Source organism: Amblyomma maculatum, chromosome 7, assembly GCF_055883805.1.
Source record: "Amblyomma maculatum isolate TAMU_Amacu chromosome 7, ASM5588380v1, whole genome shotgun sequence".
NCBI lineage: Eukaryota > Metazoa > Arthropoda > Arachnida > Ixodida > Ixodidae > Amblyomma > Amblyomma maculatum.
Window position 1 is genome coordinate 21,371,610 of NC_139350.1, and position 12,254 is coordinate 21,383,863.

The 12,254-nt window shown below is 42.6% G+C and overlaps 1 long non-coding RNA gene across 1 annotated transcript; it reads right to left on the reverse strand.

Annotated features, from left to right (window-relative positions):
- Nucleotides 1-1,510: 1,510 nt before the first annotated feature.
- LOC146182797 (uncharacterized) lies at nt 1,511-10,293 on the reverse strand. The gene is made up of 5 exons (XR_014708393.1): nt 10,166-10,293; nt 8,880-9,016; nt 5,301-5,458; nt 4,233-4,387; nt 1,511-2,012 (listed from the first exon to the last, which is right to left on the reverse strand). It is a non-coding gene; the product is annotated as an uncharacterized LOC146182797 (long non-coding RNA).
- Between the last annotated feature and the right edge of the window lie 1,961 nt (nt 10,294-12,254).

Here is a 12,254-nt window from a genome sequence, read left to right on the forward strand (position 1 = left end):
AACACAGAAACATACTACCTGGTTTAGTTAAGCGTACTGGCGTCGTCCGCCATGACGATTGGTTGTCAACATGCAGGAATTGTTCAAGGCCTACTCACGGCTTGCTCTAGTTGCTTACGCGATGCACGGTGTGCCTTTTTGCCCGAATTACTTTGCCGCGAACACATTGAGCTTTTAGCATTTATCGTCCAAACACGTATGCCCATGTATGGCCACTATCTCTGACGACCTAGCCAGCAACTGTTCCGCCCCTGTGGGAGAAATACATTCCACTGTTGGGGCGCATGGCTGCGCGCGACGCACTACTAGGACCATATGGTGTACATGATGCCGTTCTGACCTTACGAAATACCACCTGCTTCCGCTTAATTACATGATCAACTTAAAACTTCAAACTGATTCGTGTTCTTGTTTGAGAGCCAATGCCGTGGTGAATGTGCGAGGCACATTTGTTTAAGTGAACAGACTGGTGATTTTCTTACCAGAGATATCATGGAATACTAGCTTGACGGAGAACTATACAATGTCGACAAGTAGCCACTCGAAACAAAAAATACTTTCCAGTACTAGTTCAGGGCTCAGTAACCATTTTTATGAGTACTGCGCATGTTAAACTTTTTGCTGTGTCTAGTAGGGTCAACACTGACTTGGAATTCAATATTTATACGTTGCTATGCAGGTTCCTACGAAACTGCACATTTCGACGAGAAAAAATTTCATCATGTTATCACAGCTCTGGAGACAATTCCTGCGTCACACTCCACGTATTTAAATAAGTATAGACACGTGAATTGCTGTTGCGATATTTTTCCTTTAATCGATCTTCGATGGTCAAAACATACGGATTACAGCCCGAAAAGCCCCTGCACGACCCATTTAAATAATTAACGAGGCATTTATGAGGACAAGTTTGGATTTCGATCTCTTCAAGCTCTTGATGACGTCAAGAGCTTGACGGGGTTTTAGTAGTTGCTATCATGCTTGTTTTTCCTCCTATGTCCTAAATATTGTTTTACATCAGTTAACTGTACCATCATACTCTTTACTGAACTTTTTTTTATATAATACTAACATTAGGTTACTTTCTGCTTTTGCGGATGGATGGATGGAATATAGGAGCGTCCCCTTTGAAACGGGTGGTAGCAGCAGCTATCATGCTCATTTTTCTCCCTATATCTTAATTATTGATTTAGATCGGTTAACTAAACCATCATTCTATTTATTACATTTTTGTTTCCACGTTACTAACATTATGTCACTTCACTGCTTTTAAGCCAGCAATCTTCCAGTCGTTTTTTGCTAGTTTCCACCGCCGGTTTATTCACCCGGCCAGTGGTATCTCTAAACCCCAGAGCTTCAGGAACAATGACTGCGCCTGCATCAACTTCCGGATGGGTACCATTACATTCGAGTACAATATGGTCAATTGTTTCACTGGAGTTACCACATACAACACATGCGTCATCTCCATTGTTAAATTTCTTTTTGTAGCCGCGTGTTCTAACCCTTACAAAAATGTCTATGATCACTTTATGCGATGTCTTTAGACAATATGATCATAGAAGCTATCGACCATCAAAAGAAAGTCTTTAGAACACGTATGATCTATGTATGACCTCCCTTCCGACAATTGGCCACCGTGATTGAATAGAATGTATTTACATAGAACGTATTTATACCTCCTATGATTAGCCTATTGATAGCGTATATGGACACTGTAACGGCTGTGTTCCGATAATTGGCCACCGTTATTTTAAAGAATCGTGTTCATACAAAGTATTAATATCTTGTGTTATGCTAACTATATTTCAAGTGTCCAATAATAATGTGTATTTTACTCACTGTTCACATGCGTGTAATATTTCGTGAAAAGTGAGAGTAGTGAAAGAAACAGATGCAAAATCATACCTTCATTTATTGCACAAACCCTTGACACAGAAACACTTGGTTTCCGATGGCAACGACAATGTGTGTTTGATGTAGCGGCCATATCAAATTTATCATGGTGTCACCTAGAAAAGAAATATACATGCTCAAAATTTTTCTGCCAATTTCACACGCTTTGTGCTAGCATCACACACATCTCTCTTCACTCAGATGCCTCTTTTTCCTCAAAATATGCTAACAGGTTTCCAACCACTTTCTGTACAAACTATACTGCAAAACACCCTCAGGAGATAGAGACTATTGCTGTGTTTAGTTGTATTCCTTTTGATCCTCTATATCATTTGACATTAGTTTATCACAATAGGGGCCCAGGAAACAAAGGAGTGAAATTTACACGCCAGTATGCTTGGTCATCAGATAAACTCTCTCCTCTGCCATTTGCTACATCAAGCAAATACACATGTTGAACAAAACTTGAAGTTGGGCTAGATGGTGCATTGTAACTTGACTGAAGATAAAGCGCATGGGAAGACGCACACAAGAGAAGAAGACACATGACACGCGCTAACTCACATCTGGTTTATTTGCAGCAATAAGAGCACATATATGCTGAAAAGGGGTCATGCGCAGTACATAACAATCACATAAAGACAGAGAAAAAATATAAGGAATATTACAAAACATGATCAAGGAATATCACAAAACACGATCAAGAACATTGATCTCTGCCTTCCAGAGCCGCCCCGACGTATCGCTGACACACCTATCTCCCCTTTTCCCGATATGGAATGCCTCCAAAAGCTCACGCGCTGTCTTATCACGGCCTCTGCCCAGAATCTTAATGTCAGCCAGTCGCGGCTCGCACGCAGTGCAGTTCGCGCAATGCGCTGCCAAATTTGTCCCTCCACTCCTTAAAGCCCGCAAATGATCCCCTGCTCGATCATTAATACAGCGCCCGGTCTCGCCAATGTAGGCCTTCCCACAGGTCAGCGGGATCTCATATACGACCCCCATGCAGCAGTCGACAAACCGCTTAGAATGTTTTTTCTCACAACCGCTCGATTTTCCAACACGCGAAATGCGTGAGCAAAGCTCCGCCATCTTCTTCGGAGCGGAGAACACCACCGGCACGCCATGCCTGTTCGCCACTTTCTTCACGTGGTGCGCAACCTTATGCATATACGGTACCACAACAGGTTTGGCCGTATTTCTCACCGGAGCAGTTTTCTTCCCAAACATGGCTCGCTTGGTTTTGGGAAGAAAACTGCTCCGGTGAGAAATACGGCCAAACCTGTTGTGGTACCGTATATGCATAAGGTTGCGCACCACGTGAAGAAAGTGGCGAACAGACATGGCATGCCATTGGTGTGCTCCGCTCCGAAGATGGCGGAGCTTTGCTCACGCATTTCGCGTGTTGGAAAACCGAGCGGTTGTGAGAAAAAACATTCTAAGCGGTTTGTCGACTGCTGCCTGGGGGTCGTATATGAGATCCCGCTGACCTGTGGGAAGGCCTACATTGGCCAGACTGGGCGCTCTATTAATGATCGAGCAGGGGATCATTTGCGGGCTTTAAGGAGTGGAGGGACAAAATTGGCAGCGCATTGCGCGAACTGCACTGCGTGCGAGCAGCGACTGGCTGACATTAATATTCTGGGCAGAGGCCATGATAAGACAGCGCGTGAGCTTTTGGAGGCATTCCATATCGAGAAAAGTGGAGATAGGTGTGTCAGCGATACGTCGGTGCGGCTCTGGAAGGCAGAGATCAGTTTTCTTGATCGCTTTTTTGATATTCCTTGATCATGTTTTGTAATATTCCTTATATTTTTTCTCTGTCTTTATGTGATTGTTATGCACTGTGCAAATAAACCAGATGTGAGTTAGCGCGCGTCCTGTGTCTTCTTCTCTTGTGTGTGTCTTCCCGTGTGCTTTATCTTCAGTTAAGTTACACATGTTGAGCGGCAACGTATCAGTACGTATACATACATTTTGGTGCATGTACCAGCAAGTGATGCCACTATGCCTGTTTGCTCCCATATTTCCTGAGTGATGCCTATGTTAGCCATAGCAGATAACACACACACCTAAGTAATTACTGAAGGAGACCAGCTACACCAAGCACCTAGGTGAATACAAGAGCAATAATAGGGAATGATGAAGTATATTATAGTTACCCTACAATATGCAGTCACACATACTTTTTGCTACATATGCAGGTAACAAGTCTCAATAGTGTATTCCCAGACAGTAACAAAATAAGAAAGTGCCACTCATGTCCATCTTTTCCTTTCAAGAGCTTGTCACCAAGGTAAAATCTTTATCACATATGAAAGCAAAATTTAGAATACCTTTCTTTTATGAGAGGTCCACATGGATGCTGAAGAAACTACGCTGCTATGTCCCACTGCTACTTGTCCCGGAAGTCAGGTTGCCTTGTTACTTGTCGTCACAGACCACGGCAACAGGGTGTCTCCAGATATGGTCGAATGAAGCAACAAGAGGACTGCATATACATATGAGAACACTAGTCAGAACAGCACGAAGGAAGATTTTTTGAATAATAAAGGAAAAGTCAAATGCACAAGTAAAAGAAACATAGGAGGAGTATTTCATATGGTTGCTGATTGACAGTATGAAAAGCCCAGAATTGGAAATGCAATGCTCCACTGAGGAAAATTACATAATCATAAAATACATAAATACATAATAATCTAGGTAATCCCGGGAATAGTGGCAAGTGTTATGTAGGCACTATCTTTTGGAGATACGTGGAAAGACAAGTCAGATGGGGTGGTAAAAATGACTGGTTTGGTTTATGTGGTTTAACATCCCAAAGCAACCCAGGCTATGAGAGATGCTGTAGGGGAGGACTTCAGAGCGTTCGACAAGCTGGGGCTCTTTAACGTGCACTGACATCGCATAGGACATGAATACCTATTTGCTTCAATTTTGGGCTTACTGCTGAACTGGTCGTACTCAAAATAGGTTGGCGCTACTTTTATTTAAATTTAGACAGGTCCTTTTGAGGATAAAAGACTTGCATGTGTCCCAGACACATTCAGGGAGACATGCTAGCCCTGTTCAAACGCTTAAAACGTGGAGAGCTTGTCTTATTAAAACCCACCCGGCCCCGCATTATCACATTTTAGTACCTAGTATTGGCTGCTGTGGCTCGTCAATAGTAGGCTACCGACAATAGGAGCTAAATTATTTCATCCTTAAAAAATCATGCAGCTTACTGCTGGAATATGCAGTCACACATAATTTTTGCTACATATGGAGTTAACAAGTGGTAATAGTGTATTCCCGAGAGTAAGAAATCAAGAAAGTGCCATTCATAGCCATCCTTTCCTTCAAGAGCTTGTCACCAAGGTAAAATCTTGATCACATATGAAAGTCAAATATAGAAGAAATACCTGTCTTTTATAAGAAATCCACATGGATGCTGACGAAACCATGCAGCTACGTCCCACTGCTACTTGTCCCGGAAGTCAGGTTGCCTAGTTTTTACTTGTCGGCACAGACCACGGCAACAGGGAGTCTCCAGATATGGCTCAATGAAGCATCAAGAGGACTGCATATGCATACGAGAACACTAGTCAGAACAGCAGGAAGAAAGTTATTTTGAATAATAAAAAAAGGAAAAGTCAAATGCACAAGTAACAGAAACAAGGAATACTTCATATGTTGCTAAGTAACAGCATAAAAACAGCACAGTATTAGAAATACAATGCTCCACAGAGGCAAACTACAGTAAAATGCTTGTGCACAAAATTCTCTTCTAGAGTGGAAGATTCAGTGATATATGCAAGGGGTTACGTGTATCTATTGTGCATGCATACGGTACTATAGGAATACATTACTGTCTGGGACGTCAAACTCCACACCACCAGGTATCAAACAATTTCAGAAGTTTCTGAAAGATTTCTATGCAATAACAGGAAGATCTTTCACTATCAAACACAGTTGCAAACAACACTAAAATCTAATGAGCCCATGTATGTTTCACTTAAAAATGTGCGGACGAAGGAAATGTAGTTGCTGCTCCTTTTATTTATTTACTTGTAACTAATACTGCATCATTTCCAGCTATAGCATGCATGAACACAATGCAAACAAACAATAGAGGTGAGCAAGCTTATCTAAAGATTATATGACTTTTTGTAATAAAATGAACAGAAATCATTTAACTAGCCATGTACAGGAGACAATGCATGTACTAAAGCAGAGCTGCACAGATTTAAGAGCCTTAAAAGCTCTAGCAAAACACCCCTCTTGTCACTGTTGCCTTTTCACAAACACTACAGGTTGGCCGAGAGCTAGTTTTCATACAATACCTCTAATTATCGCATTCAAACTGATCACTCTTTCAAATACATTGATAAACGCAGGTACACATGGTTGAGTTTTCAAAACATCATCTGTTGGACAAAACCCTCATTATACTCTTGGATAGGTCTGATAATAAAGATCAGCATGGCGAACAGCCATTCGGCGCTTCCATGCGCTATGCAAGCTTAATAGCCTCATCATATCTTACAGAACACTGCTGTAATTTTCAACACCTGAGAACCAAATTCCATGGGGGTTTAAAAGGACATCTTTGAGCAAAGTTCACTGTAGGATATTGCCCCCAAAAAACCCAATCACAACAATTTATAAACACATGTTCGACAGCCTCAGACTTTCTGCACAAAATACAGTTCACACCCCATGGCAGAAAGATCTCTCTCTGCCATCTATGTTTATCCAGGCAGAACCCAAACATGCAATTTAAAAAAGAAGATTTTTAGCAGGCTGTAAAGGCATTCGTTTTACATGTTAGGATGCATTATTATTTGATAAACACAAAAGGGCCGCCACACTGCTACTTCCCTTCGTCTTGCAGCCCACCCCTTCTGTAACAAGCCCCCTCATGTTTGCAGAACTTAAAAACACACAAAACAATTAAACAAAAAATGTTCTCCAACAGATAAATATCAACATATTACTTTTGTTATTGCTAGTAACTATTTGGCTCTAGGGTTAACGATGCATTTATTTAGGTTGTGAATAAAATGAGTTCGGAAGTTAATTGCAAATCTTGGTGACTAGAAAGAAAGTAAATATTTGTGTATATGTTGCTTTGAGCGAAGTAAATGTTCTCATTTAGTCACAGAAAAACAGAATACCACTTGAACGAACGTCACTTCGACGATGTATTCAGTTGTACGAACTTTATTAAACCCCCCCACTGAAGCTCTATTGAACGCTATGCAAACACACTTCATTTTAACAAACTTCACTTATTGCTCATTTCAGTTCAACGAACATTTTCTGCGGTGCTATCCTTTGTCTTCAAAGTCATACTGAGCACTTAAAAAAGCACAGTCCGCACTCTTTGTAGCATATTTTTATGTTAGGAACCACTCTTCATTATCGCGTGAAGAAAAGTGGCCGTTATTTAGCTTTAAAGTGAATTGGCTAAACTAGCTTGTGACCAGATGAATCCATAGCTGTCTTTGCACGCTTAATTAGCTGTACAGTCATAGCCAGTCAAAGCCAGATCTTCAGCCCTACTAAGCCCTTTAGCTCCAAGAATTGCGAATGTGTGCATTTTGGTTAACCATGATCTGCTTGGAGAAAATGAGCCTTTTCTCCTCAGCAGGCCGTTGTGATAGGCAAGATTCTCAGGAGCTTGCACAGTAATCGAGTTCAAAACCACTGTAGTCCTTTCAAAAGTGCTGCAAAAGGTTACGCATTCTTCACTTGCAAATCAGCGCAATGACAAATAAATGGGGCCAGATAAGATTTGAACAACCTAAAAATCTGTGACAGATTTTCTCTTCTTGGGCTCCAAGATTACCTCGGAAGGAGACTGCAGCCATGAAATTAGGAGACGCCTGCTTCTGGGAAAGAGAGCAATGGTTAGCCTTGACCGCCTAGTAAACAGCAGAGATATTAGTCTGCCAACCAAGATACGTATAACTCGTGCTATGGTCTTTCCAGTTGTGATGTATGGATGCAAGAGTTGGACTGTGAAAAAGGCTGACCGCCGAAGAATTGACGCGTTTGAATTGTGGTGCTGGCGAAGACTCTTGAGAGTTCCTTGGACTGCCAGAAGATCAGATCAGTCGATATTATCGACCATAAACCCTAACTGCTCATTGGAGGGTCAAATTCTAAAGTTAAAGCTCAGCTACTTTGGTCATCTGATGAAAAGAGAGGAGTCGCTGGAGAAAGATCTGATGTTGGGAAAGGTTGAGGGTCGCCGGAGAAGGGGTAGACAGCGAACGCAATGGTTAGATGGCATCCTCGAGGCACTGCAGATGAAGTTATGTGATGTTAGGAAGATAGTGCGAGACCGGAAAGCGTGGAGTGACATTGTCCATAGGGTCATGAAGAGCCGGACACGACTGAACGACTTAATTGAATATTTCTTGAAGCTAATGGAAACAATCTTCCACGCATTTATTTCAGTCCAATAAACTTTCATTTCAACAAAATTTTTCCTAAGGTCCCTTGAACTTTGTTCAAGTGAAGCATCACTGTATGTGTACATATGCTGAGGCAGTCTAAATAAACAGTAACTGAATGTCAGCATAAATATGCACACATATGCACAGTGCAGTCAGCTATATTATGAAACTATGTCAATGAGCTATTAAAACACAGGTTAACTCAATTTTGCCTCAACTAGCAATAGTAGGTACTACTGCAATAAAACAGCTAAGTATATCTCCTGTTTTAAAGCTCTGAAGAGGTCATGAAAAATTTTCTTTAGTGCAGACTATGAGCAATATTCACCAACACGCCAGTCTTGCGCTAAATACACAGCAAGAATCATATAACAATACCGAGCTGGTTTCAAGCTTTGCTTTAATGAAGCCTGTTACACATCCGCCCTTTATACTCTCAAAAGAAAACAATAAATGCAAGAAAGCATGAACCAGTAAAAATTTTACACTTATAAAGCAAACACATGAATGCAAAAAACATCAGCATGTGATACCTACCATTTTAATGTGTCCTTTACAGGAAGGATGCTTTAGGGCAGGGCATCCATGGCTGATAGAATAAACTGCCTCAACAGATTCATGACGCTGTCTGCTTCATATTCAGGCAGCACTCCCTCGATGGCAGATGAAATCTGCTGTAAAAGCAGTTTGACAATACAACTGCATCAGCTGGACTGCAAGCATTATTGCCAAACAAGCCGTAAACGCAGTAAAAGAAAGACTTCATTAAATCCATGCTTCGCAAATCCATAAGATACCATTACTTTCCCTATACTACTAAAGAAAAGCTGTCTCAGAAAATGAATTCCTAGCAGCTCTAGGTCACATGCCATAAGTTACCAGAAAACTCGATCCTATCATCTGTTTCAATTCTGACCCTTGTCAGCAATGTCAAACATTAATAAACGAAGAACTTCCATAGTTGAAATTCACTTTTCAAAATATGCTGTTTCTCTGTGAAGCTTAAAGGTTCTTAGAAATTAAACAAAACAGAAGACTAAGTTTGAAAGCTCTAACCACTTACTTTACAGCCAATTGTTAGTTTGACCCACATAACTTGCCACGCCTCCGTAAAAAAAAAAGAAAAAAAAACGTTGGGACTTAAATAAACAATACGTACTGACCTCCTGAGGATACAAATACAACTATTACTGTGTTGGAGTCTGCGAATTGTTATGAATAAAACGATATATCAACCTTCCCCCCCCCCGCCCTATCTGTGCCTACTCGAAAGGAAAGCTTAAAATACAGTATAATTTTACGCGCAAAAGTCGTTGCTTATGGACTATTCCTATCAACCTCGAATTACCGGCTCTATGTGCAAATAGCTCAGCAAAGAAACGCTATAAATAAAAAAGATAGGGAGCGAGCGATCGCACACATCTGATGGAAGATAAAAATAGCGTCTACATCGCTTTCACGCAGTACAAGGCCTCTCTTAATATTTGAAGCTGACAGTTATGGCTGCGAGGCAAAGCGGTTGTTTACGTTTGAATAATTGGTAATAACTCAGCAAAAACAAACGCCTTAACTATCGAACTTTGTTGCAAAATGATCAGAAAGAGGCCGCGGACCATCGAGGATCACTTTTTAAAACTTAACTAGGTGCTAAAAAGGCTAAACGATGAAAAATCTTCCTAGCAAATTGGTCGTGCTGCGTGCCGCAAATTAAAAAATGGGTAAACGCGTGTAAGTTAAAAACTGCTCAGTTCAGAAACATAAAATTTTCCGTGAGTATGCGCAAAGGGTTTATAAAAAAGGAATGAAAACGTTTGGCAACTTACATTGAAGATTTCTGGCAGAAAGAAGTATTTTTTTCCGTGCTCGACGTCGCCAAACGCCGCCTCCCCGAGAAGTTTTTTTGCAGGTCGTCTGGGTCTTCGGTGCACGATCACGTGACACAATCACGTGACGCATGCCTCTATTTTTGTAGGAATTCTGAGAGCAATCACGTGACACATGGGTGCCGTAGCCAAACCGTAGTCTCGGCGTCCGCTCACGCGTGTATCGTGGAGTTCGCTTTTTTTTTGTTTGTTTTCTTAGTCGCGCTGCCGCGCCAAGGTCGCTGCGCTGCTCAGACGAAAGGCGGGAAACGTGGAATGCCGAGCGAGCGCCGGTTCTGTGCGTTCGCAATCTTTTGCTTTCGTTCTTTTTCTTCCGGTGGTTTTGTGGGGTGGCTGGTATTCGAGGCGACGCAGAGACTCGGAGTGGCGAGCCCGCTTCTTCACAGCGCGCTACATGGATCGTGTGTTTGCTTTCCTCATTGTAATGAAAACTTGAGTTCTGACCGTATGCGGGGCCACACATATTGAGTACCTGCGCATAAGTTATTTGCACACACGCCCGCTCACACACATGCAGATTTACAGTGGCGGAAAAGATATAGCTCTCAAGACTGAGAGCATTATCAATTTATGCTAATTAAACACGAAAAACTGATTGCTGATTTGGTTACTTTTACTCGGAGACAGCTTCGTGAATATTTTGTGAAACTTTGAAGCCATCCTTTTCGCTGTATTGATGACATCACTGCGGTATTACCATGAAATTGCGCTGTTATTCGGTAAACACATATCTATTTTCCTTTTTTTTTACTTTTGATGCTGTTCATCTCTGTAATGGCTGCAATGTTTATGACTGTAATGTGTTCCATGTAAACTCTCAAGCAGTGTGCAACTGCTTTCTCGCTGAGGAGCCCCCTCCCCCTTTTCCCCCGTCCTCGGATTTGAAAATAAGGTTGATTGATTGAGTGATAATTTGATTGATTGATTGATTGATTGATTGATTGATTGAAGGGCGCGTAAATGTTAACGTAGCAGTCAAATCGCCAGCGCTACCTAGCTGCCGATCCTTGGTTCGATCGGCAGCTACCAAACTTTAAAAAAATAAACTAAAGGAAGAAAGCGTGCAACGTCTGCTCTGTGATTTGCCGAGGGCAGCTCCAGGCCGTCACAGGTTTGATACCATGCTGCCTACGTTGGCAAGCCTGCCCGCTTCTCCTTTCACACCTTCCGCACTTCAAGGGGGAGGGGGGGAGGATGAAGAATGCATGCTTGCGTGCGTGTGTGCTGCTGTGTGCTTTGCTCGCAGGACGGCTAGACGCTCCCCCTCCTCCAGATCGAAGGCGCGCGCTCCGATGGTCAAGCGCCTCCTTGCATCCTCCCCGCGCATTGGATTTGAGACACCTTGCAATCTCGAGAGGGTGGCTGCAGCTAGAACTAGCATAACGTTTTTAATGGATCACAACACACGGAAGGATGAATATGTTCAGCTACAGCTGGTTCATATTCCGTAGTTCTGCATGTTAATTGCTGTAATTGTGCCGTAAGGGCGCTTAATTTATGCACAGAGCAAGGTCAGTGCTGCGGACCGCAGGTTGCGCGGTGATATAGTTCACCAGGCTGAATGAGCGCGATGCGAAGGCAGAGAGCGAATATGCGTGTTTCTGCGGGCGCATTCTATGCTGTTATGTGTGCTAGTTCGCCCGCACCGCCCCCTTCTCTGCGGCTTCCCTCTTCCGCTCTCTTTTCTTACAATTAGCGCGCCTCCCTTCTCTACCCTTGCCCTTTGCACGCACCTCACCCAGACACCACCTCCAGCAAAAACATAACAAACAAAAGTAGAACCTGTAGAGCACTCGCTCGGTTGACGCACATGCCCAAAGGCTGCTGTGTGGTCTCGGATAACCTCCGCGAGCGAAACATACGATGCGCCCGGTCAGGAACAGTATGGCCGCTGCCTTGCCGGGAGCTGTGGCGCAGAAGTGAATAAGACAATTGCTAACATATTGAGCGCGGCGCTATAAAATGTCGGCGACGCGGACGCCGATTTGTTTCCATAAGTGGTGGGCAGGGGCGTAGCGTGAACAGTGGG